Genomic DNA, 9,839 nt, shown 5'->3' with positions numbered 1-9,839 from the left:
TAAATGTTCTGAGAAAGGTTCCACCTGCCAGCATTCAGGATTCCCTTCTTAACCTAATCACTGGGTTCCTGATGGCCCTGAGCTGCTATAACTAAGACGGTATGAGCCCTGAGAGGGATATTCCCTTCCTAGAGATATGCCCACTTGTGTACTGAGTTTGGCCTTAGTGTTAAGTTTAGAGTGGGGGGGTATTGCCATCCAGAAATTCCCTTTGACTTTCAAATATTTTGCTATGCAGACAAGTGGAAATGGAATGGAATGGAATAGAATAAAAATAGAATTCTTCATTGGCCATGTAATTGGACGCAAATCGCGAATAGAATTTGTCTTTGGTGCGTACGCTCTTGGTGTACATAAAATAAAATTACATTCGTCAAGAATGATAAGGTACAATAGTTAATGATAGTCTGGGTACAAACAAGCAATCAAATCAAATAAGGAACCAATCAATATAAATTGTAAGAGTACAAGCAACAAAAATATGGTCATACAGACATTAGGAGGAGGAAATGGGTGATGGGAATGATGAGAAGACTAATGGTAATGCCAATTTCGTTTGGCAGTGTTGAGAGAATTATTTGTTTAGCAGAACGATGGCATTCGGGTAAAAACTGTTCTTGTCTCTAGTTGTTATGGTGTGCAGTGCTCTATAGCATCATTTAGAGCAGGGGTCCCCAAACATTTTACACAGGGGGCCAGTTCACTGTCCCTCAGACTGTTGGAGGGCCGGACTATAAAAACCCCCTATGCACACTGTGAACAAATACAATATTTAAAATAAAGAAGTAATTAAGTAATAAAGTAATTTATACTTCTTTATTAACGAGTAAATTTAAACTTAAATCAACAAGCTCCCTCCATTTCTCCTTCCTTCCTTCCCTCCTTCCTCTCCACTTCTCCCTTTTTTCCTTCTCTCTCGTTTGTTTCATTTTCTTCTCCCTCGTTCTTTCCCTCCATCATTTTCTCATTTCTCTCTCTGTCTCTCCCTCTTCCTTTCTCTCTCTCCCTTTCTTCCTTTCTCTCTTTCTCTCTGTCCTTTTCTCTTTATCTCTCTTGCTTTCCTCCTCTTCTCTCTTTCACTCACTCTCTTTCTATCTCCCTTTTTCTCCCTCTTTGTCTCTCCCTTTCTTTCTCTCTCTCCCTTTCTATATCTCTTCCTTTCTCTCTCCCTCTATCTCTCCCTCTCCCTCTCTTTCTCTCCTCTTTTTCTCACTCACTCTCTTTCCATCTCTCCTTCTTTGTATCTCTCTTTCTCTCTCTCCCTTTCTATCTCTCCTCTTCCTTGCTCTCTCCCTTTCTTTCTCTCTGTCCCTCTTTCTTTCTCTCTTTCTCTCATTCACTCTATCTCGCTTTGTATCTCTCCCTCTTTCTCTCTCTCCATCTCTATCTCTCCCTCTTTCTCTCTCTCTCTCCCTTTATATCTCTCCTCTTCCTTTCTTTCTCTCTTTCTCTCTGTCCCTCTCTTTCTCTCTCTTGATTTCTTTGTCTTCTCTCTCTTTCTCACTCCCTCTTTGTATCTCTCACTCTTTCTCTTTCTCTCTATCTCTTACTCTTACTCTCCCTTTTTATCTCTCCTCTTTCTTTCTCTCCCCCCCTTTCTTTCTCTTCCTTCCTTCCCTCTCCACTTCTCTTTCCCTCTGTCTCTTTCCCTTTTTGTTCTTTTGGTCCACTTCTCTCTTTCTCTGCTTCTCCGGCGGGCACCGCCTCCGCGCCCTCCCCTTGGCTCTGCCCCCACGGCAGCTGCTATTGATGCAGCGACAGCGGTGGCTCTTCTCGGACCAGGGCCCACCAGCGGGTTCCGCTTTCCGCGCAACTCCAGCCTTCTTCCACCCCGGCCGGCGCGACCACCTCGCCGCTGACAAAGGCGGTGGGGACTGCCCTGTTCCTCTTCAGGGCCTCTTTGACAGCCCTTCCCGGCAGAGGCACCGCGTCTACCTCCCCAACAGCTCCCACCGCCGGCGCGCAGCTCTGCTCACCCGAAGCCTGGCGTTGATGCTGGAGAGTGGGCTTCGGGCTCTCGGCATCAGTGGCCGCCACGAGGCTGTTGTTGATGTCGTGGTGGCTGACCTGCGTTTTTAAAATGCGCCGCTTTCCTGCGCTGCTTTCCTGGGCAGCAGGCTCTACTGGCCAGTGCAGGACGGCCGCCACAACAACAACAACAGCACCATGGCGGTCACTGATGCCGAGAGTTGTCAAAGAGGCCCTGAAGGGGGACAGGGCGGTCCCTGCCACCTGTGTCAGCGGCGAGGTGGCCGCGCCGGTAGGGGCAGGAGAATACTGGCGTTGCATCAACGCCAGGCTTCGGGTGAGCAGAGCTGCGCGATGATGGCAGGAGCTGTTAGGGAGGAAGACGCAGCACCTCTGCCGGGAAGGGCTCTCAAAGAGGCCCTGAAGAAGGACAGGGCAGTCCCCGCCGCCTGTGTCAAGCAGCGAGGTGTGCTCACCTTGTGACGCGGGGGGGAGGCGGTGGAAGTCAGGGGTTTGCAAGCAGCCGCCTCCCCCCTCCACACACACACACTTAGCCATGGCGCACTTAGCTGTGACTTTCAGTGGACAGTTTTTGAATCGCCTTTTCCTGAATCTCCCGTCCACTCACTGCGGAGGAGGAGGTGGGGAGGAGGAGGAGGAGGTGGAGAAGCAAGGGGCGGGGAGGAAAGTGGGCCTGCAATTGGCCTCTTTCTTTCTTGCCTTTAGGGAGAGGAACTGTTACTGCTCTGCCACAGGGCAGCAACAGTTTCTCTCCCTAAAGGCGGCAAAAGAAGGGGCCAATTGCAATCCTATTATATGGAGATCATTTCATTTGGAAGTGGGTCTTTGCTATAATCTTAGTTTGGATTCTTCATGTTTGCCAACAAAACAGCTGACAAAAAATTTGACAATTTGGCTAAATTTCAGAAGAAAAGATTTGTTTGTTCCCTTATTTTTGCTAAAGTTTTCATTTTTTTCTTTTCTAAGGCTTTAATGGGCAAGAGAATAAGAATTACAAGGAGGAACATGAAGCAATCCATTTAAAGGAGGGTGACCGAAAATTTGTAGATCAGATGCATCCAAAGAGTGATGAAACAACACAATTGAGAAGTTCAATTAAAAAGAAAAGCCTTTTTCGAGTCAGTTACCTTCCTAACCATAAAGTGATTGATACAGGGGAAAGACCATGTAAATCCCTGAAGTGTGGAAAGTCCTTCCATTATAATTATAATGTTACAAGACATCAAAGGATCCACACAGCAGAACGACCTTATCAATGCTTAGAGTGTGGAAAGGCCTTTCATTATAAGAGTGACCTTAATCGGCACAAGAGGATCCACACAGGAGAAAGACCTTATAAATGCATGGAGTGTGGAAAGAGCTTTACTAATAGCAGTTATCTTCATGTCCACAAAAGGATCCACACAGGAGAAAGACCTTTTAAATGCATGGAGTGTGGAAAGAGCTTTGCTTTTAGCACTTATCTTGATGTCCACAAGAGGATCCACACAGGAGAAAGACCTTATAAATGCACGGAGTGTGGAAAGAGCTTTTCACGTAGCAATAGTCTTGATATCCACAAGAGGGTCCACACAGGAGAAAGACCTTATAAATGCATGGAGTGTGGAAAGAGCTTTATTTGTAGTAGTAATTTTAATTACCACAAGAGGATTCATACAGGAAAAAGACCTTATCAATGCACGGAGTGTGGAAAGAGCTTTACTCTTAGCAATGATCTTAGTCGCCACAAGATGAAGCATGAGAAGCCTCATCAATGCATGGAGTGTGGAAAGGCCTTTAAATATAGGAGTGACCTTAATCGCCACAAGAGGATCCACACAGGAGAAAGACCTTATAAATGCATGGAGTGTGGAAAGAGCTTTACTAATAGCGGTTATCTTCATGTCCACAAAAGGATCCACACAGGAGAAAGACCTTTTAAATGCATGGAGTGTGGAAAGAGCTTTGCTTTTAGCACTTATCTTGATGTCCACAAAAGGATCCACACAGGAGAAAGACCTTATCAATGCACGGAGTGTGGAAAGAGCTTTTCTCGTAGTAATAATCTTGATGTCCACAAGAGGATCCACACAGGAGAACGACCTTATAAATGCATGGAGTGCGGAAAGAGCTTTATTTATAGCGGTTATCTTGATATCCACAAAAGGATACACACAGGAGAAAGACCTTATCAATGCACGGAGTGTGGAAAGAGCTTTTCTCGTAGAAATGATCTTAGTCGCCACAAGAGGATCCACACAGAAGAGAAACCATATTAATGCATGGAGTGTGGAAAGAGCTTTACTCATAGTAATGGTCTCCATTCCCACAAGAGTCATATAAAAGTTTCAAGTGTGGAGACGGCAGAAAGAGTTGTCATCTCACTTTAGTCCCTCCGGAATTGGACAGGCTATAAATGTAACAAATTAAATTTAATAAATTAATTTACATAAAAGATCCATACGGGAGGAAAAAACTTATGAATCCATGGAGTGAGAAAAGAATTTTGCAAGGACGAAATCTCTCAATTGCCATAGAACATCCACACACAATAGAAACGATGTGAATAAAGGAATTGTGGGAAAAGCTTCAATAGAAATCTAGGAGGATCTCACCTTATTATTGCAATTGAACCCCAAATTTCTTTTTCTAAGCAAGTTTTAAAATATTTTTTCTCCATTTTACAATTTTTCTTGCTACATTTCCTACGTGAATGACTGTAGTTGTCATCTGGCTTTCCCATTTGCTTGGCCTGTCAGTAGGTTACAAAAGGTGTTCACATGATCCAAGGACACTGTAACACTCATAAATACGTTATCAAGTGTTGTGGTTCAGCCTGCGGCTGCTCAGGAACCGGCTGTGTCTCTGCTGGCTCCATGCCCGGAGGAGGATGACAGAGAAGAGGAGGGGGCTGAACAGTCGGACGGGGGAGAGGAAAATCAGGAATGGGATGAAGGAGAACACCGCCCCGGGCGGTGGGCTCCCTCCAGCCAGTAGTTTGGAGTCATTAGGTGATGAGGCTCAAGCCGTCATTGACATGCGACAGAGACGGTCAGATCAAAGAAAGGAGCAATTAAAGAAGTATTATCAGCACTGAATTAGGAACAGCTGGGTTTGGGTGTGGTCCTCCTTAGCAGGGTTTAAAAGGCAGGCAAGCCCTTGAAGCCATGTGGAGTGTTATCAGTTTGGAGTTGTGTTATGCTATCTTGTTTCTCCGCGTCTCTGTTCCTGGCTTGTGGCCCAGCAGCTTTGGAAGACCCGTGGGAGGTGTAGGTCTGCTATCTACAGCCTCGACTTGGCAGCAAGAATTCTGTATTGCTGCATGGACTTTTGCCTTCGTGGATATATCTGAAGATACAGCATTTTCCTGTTTGTAAGGACATTTTCTGTTACCTGTGTTTTTCTTGAATTTTATAAAACTGCCTTTGCCTTTTACCAGTGTGCCTGGCTTCTCTTTTTGGGTTGGTATTGGCTTCTGGAGTGACCCAGACAGAACACCAAGCATCCGAGGTTTTATCAAGTTAACATGGGGATGTTGCAACGGTCGTAAGTGTGAAAAATTGTTCTTTTTTCATTGGTTCCGTAAATTGGAGCAATTAGTAAATGAACTGTAGTAAATCGACAATTGCTTACAATTGTCTAAAATCTCATACAAGTACCATTTGAATAATAATTCAAATTAATTTTATACCTTCTTAAATAGGCATTCAAAAATTGTCTTTCTAGTGCAAACCAGAACAAGGTGAACTCCCAGTCTTGCTTGTGGTTTTTACCAAGCCCAAATACTTTTCTTTATACAGTATAGAGAAATATTCCTGGTTGGGTTTTTTTAATTATATTTTTCCTGATATTCCAAAATATCAAACAGAATTATCACATTGTTTTTCAACTATCTTTTAGATTAAAAAAAAACAAACCACAATTTTTGGCTATTGCTTGCAGTCTTTCAGTGTGTAACGGAAACATCCTGTTCCTTTAGTTGCTAAGATTTGTTTACACACACAGTAGTTAATTAATTACTCTATTGAGTCTGAGCCCATCCCACCATTGTCCCTAACCCCCCAGCATAGTCCAATTGTTTAAGTAGCATGCTCACACGGAAATCTCCATTTGTGTGAGAGGTGGATGTGTGAGCCAGCTGCTCCCAAAAATGGAGCTGCAAATGTTTATTTATTTATTTATTTATTTATTTGTTGGACTTGTATGCCGCCCCTCTTCGAAGACTCGGGGCGGCTCACAACATGTAAAAACAGTCACAACAATCCAATTAATTAAAATTTAACGATTTAAGAAAAGAAACCCCATATGATAACAGACACACACACAAGCATATGTACACGTGTCCCTGATGCTTGTAGGAAGCGATCCTCTCTCTCCCACACACCCCGAGTCTTTATAACTTCTACCAAGCCAGAAAATTTCAGTAGATGCTATTTTAAATTACAGGCTAGAAGAATGGTGGAAGGTCTTAAGCATAAAACGTATCAGGAAAGACTTAATGAACTCAATCTGTATAGTCTGGAGGACAGAAGGAAAAGGGGGGACATGATCGAAACATTTAAATATGTTAAAGGGTTAAATAAGGTCTAGGAGGGAAGTGTTTTTAATAGGAAAGTGAACACAAGAACAAGGGGACACAATCTGAAGTTAGTTGGGGGAAAGATCAAAAGCAACATGAGAAAATATTATTTTACTGAAATAGTAGTAGATCCTTGGAACAAACTACCAGCAGACGTAGTACATAAATCCACAGTAACTGAATTTAAACATGCCTGGGATAAACATATATCCATCCTAAGATAAAATACAGAAAATAGTATAAGGGCAGACTAGATGGACCATGAGGTCTTTTTCTGCCGTCAGACTTCTATGTTTCTATACCCAATTTGCTTAAATTGAGCCGAAACATTTATCAAAAATACTGGATTCTACACCGTTTTAAGTTTTCTGTCTCCCGATGAGGGTTGTGTGGATATTTTAGTTTGAAAAAAATATCCAAGGTAGAAAAGAGAAATATAATAATAATAATTTATTAGATTTGTATGCTGCCCCTCTCTGAGGATTCAGAGCAGCTCACAACAGCAATAGTATTACAATAGAATTCAAATCCAATCTTAAAATCCTAAATTAAAAACCACTTGTTACAAAAAAACCCTAGCAATTCTACACAAGCACCCATCTCAAATGCTTAAGTCAGAAGGGTGGGGGGACAAGTTATAGATGGGTCTTCAAGGCAATTCGAATCTCAGGGAGGAGTTTATTCCAGAGTGCCGGGGATGCCACCGAGAAGGCCTAGGTCCTGCCAGACATTGTTTAGTCGACGGGACCCGGAGAAGGCCAACTCTGGGACTTAATCGGCCGCTGGGATTTGTGCGGCAGAAGGCGGTCCCATAGTTATTCTGGTTCGATGCCATTTAGGGCTTTATAGGTCATTACCAACATTTTGAATTGTGACTGGAAACTGATCGGCAGCCAATGCAAGCCGCGGAGTGTTGACGAGACATGGGCGTACCTAGGGAGACCCATGACAGCTCGCGTGGCCACATTCTGCACAATCTGAAGTTTCCGAACAATTTTCAGAGATAGCCCCATGTAGAGATGGTTGCAGTAGTCGACCCTCGAGGTGATGAGGGCATATGTGACTGAGCACAGACTCCCTGCCAAGATAGGGCCACAACTGGTGCACCAGGCGAACCTGGGCAAATGCCCTCCTCGCCACAGCTGAAAGATGATGTTCTAATGTTAGCTGAGGATCGAGGAGGACACCCAAATTGCGGACCCTTTCTGAGGTTGTCAATAATACCCATCCAGGGTAATGGACGGACAGATGGAATTGTCCTTGGGAGGCAGAACCCACAGTCATTCCGTCTTGTCAGGGTTCAGTTTGAGCCTGTTGACACTCATCCAGACCCCAACAGCCTCCAGGCACCGGCACATCACTTCTATTGATTGCTTCACCGACTGGACAGGCTGGTGCAGAGTTTATGCCTGTGCAGGGACCCTTTTTGGCTGAGTGGATAAATACTGTATTTTTCGGACTATAAGACGCACTGTATTATAAGACGCACCAAGATTTTGAAGGGGGAAAAAGTCTGGTTTTTGCCCTCCCCAACCCCAAGGAACACTCTGCAGGCCTGCCAAAATGGGCCCGTTTTTCGCCTCCCAAACCCCCTCATGTTGTGCTTTTGATCTCCCGAGCTCTCAGGAGCAGTCTTCAGGCCTCCCAAACTCTGGACATTAAATTCTTCCAAAAAATGGGCCTGTTTTGGGTAAAAACCGACGCACAGGATGCGCTTTCAGGATGCCAAAAATGGTTGTATTCAATATATAAGACACCAAAATTTCCACCCTTTTTTGGGGAGGGGAGTGTATCATACTCCAAAAAGTACAGTACTCTAAATGCCCACTGGCTCCTGCGTCGCAAGGCTTTAGAACAGTGGTTCCCAAACTTTTTTTGACCATGCTCCACCTAAACATCTCTAAACTCCTGCTGCCCCTCACCCCGTGATATAGTTCTTACTATTGAAAAAGTGAATTCCTACTCGTGGATGAAGCCTAAAAGTCCATTAACTTGGTTTAAACAAGGTTCCAGTTGCCCCCATTAAAAATCAAATTGCCCCTCTGTGGAGCATGGGCCCCAAGTTGGGAACCACTGCTTTAGAATAAGCATAGGAAGCGCAGAAGAGGGAACCCCAGAAACTTTACAATAGAGGACAAAGTGCACCTGTCCACAAAGCCCCTAAAATTGGGGCACCCCTGCAAGGAGTTCAGTCTTGCCGCCTTAACTTGGATTAAAGAATGGATAACACTAGAAAATAGAAGAATATTAAATTTAGAAGGTCATGATCTTATGCTTGGTTGGCATGCCTTTATTTGGTACGACAAGGATAAAATGCATTCTTATTTTAAAAAACATACAATAAGAAAGTATTTATTAGAAGTTTGGAAAGATATAAAGAAAGATCATTTTTTTAACTATTCCTGACTGGATCTCACCATTAGAGGCAATCAGCCACCCCAATTTGATGCATTAAAGAAAGGTATTAAAATATAAAGAATTAATAGATGATCAAATGAAATTAAAATCAAGATATAATTTACAGGAAGAGGGGATAAAAATAGATTGGTGGCAATATACCCAGATACAGTCCAGATTCCAAAGAGATAGTAAAATATATACATTTAATAAGAGTAAAAAAAATTTAGGTAGCTTGTTAAATACAAACCAAAGAAAATTAATAGGGAAAGCATATAAAGATATGATTGAATATAAAAATATAGATTTGACTTTAAAAGACAATATGATAACTTGGTGTAAAAATACAGGCAGAGAAATTGACGTAGAAACCTGCGAGAAAGTCTGGATTACAAATTGGAAAATGACAAAATCAGTTTCATTAAAAGAAAATCAGATTAAGGTGTTTTATAGGTGGCATCTCCCACCAAATAGAATTGCCAAGATGTTCCCAAATATGTCCCCCAAATGTTGGAAATGCAAAAAAGAAATAGGTTCCTATTATCATCAGTGGTGGAGATGTCATAAAGCTAAATTATATTGGAAAATGATAGAAAAATTGATTAAAGAAATTACATTACAAGAAATTTTTAAAAACCCAGAATTTTATTTATTAGGCATAACAAAACAGAAATACAAGAAAGATATTTTTTACTTAGTTATTCATATTTTGACGGCGGCCAGGATAGTCTATGAAAAAAATTGGAAGGGAGAAAACACTCCCAAGGAAGAAGAGGTAATAAAAAAAATCTTAGACTGTGCAGAGAGGGATATGATGACTAGACGGTTGAATAATCAAGAAGAATCAGAATTTTACGTCATTTGGAATAAAATTTATAAATGGATAAATGAGAGG

The 9,839-nt window shown here is 42.5% G+C and overlaps 1 pseudogene; it reads left to right on the top strand.

The window, feature by feature from the left end:
• LOC139159963 (zinc finger protein 420-like) overlaps nucleotides 1–5,403 on the top strand; it is a 92,696-nt pseudogene extending 87,293 nt beyond the window's left edge.
• Nucleotides 5,404–9,839: the final 4,436 nt, after the last annotated feature.

This window comes from Erythrolamprus reginae, chromosome 2 (assembly GCF_031021105.1).
Source record: "Erythrolamprus reginae isolate rEryReg1 chromosome 2, rEryReg1.hap1, whole genome shotgun sequence".
In the NCBI taxonomy this organism is placed as follows: Eukaryota; Metazoa; Chordata; class Lepidosauria; order Squamata; family Dipsadidae; genus Erythrolamprus; species Erythrolamprus reginae.
Note: the sequence above shows the minus strand (reverse complement) of the source record. Positions and strands in the feature narration are given on the sequence as shown.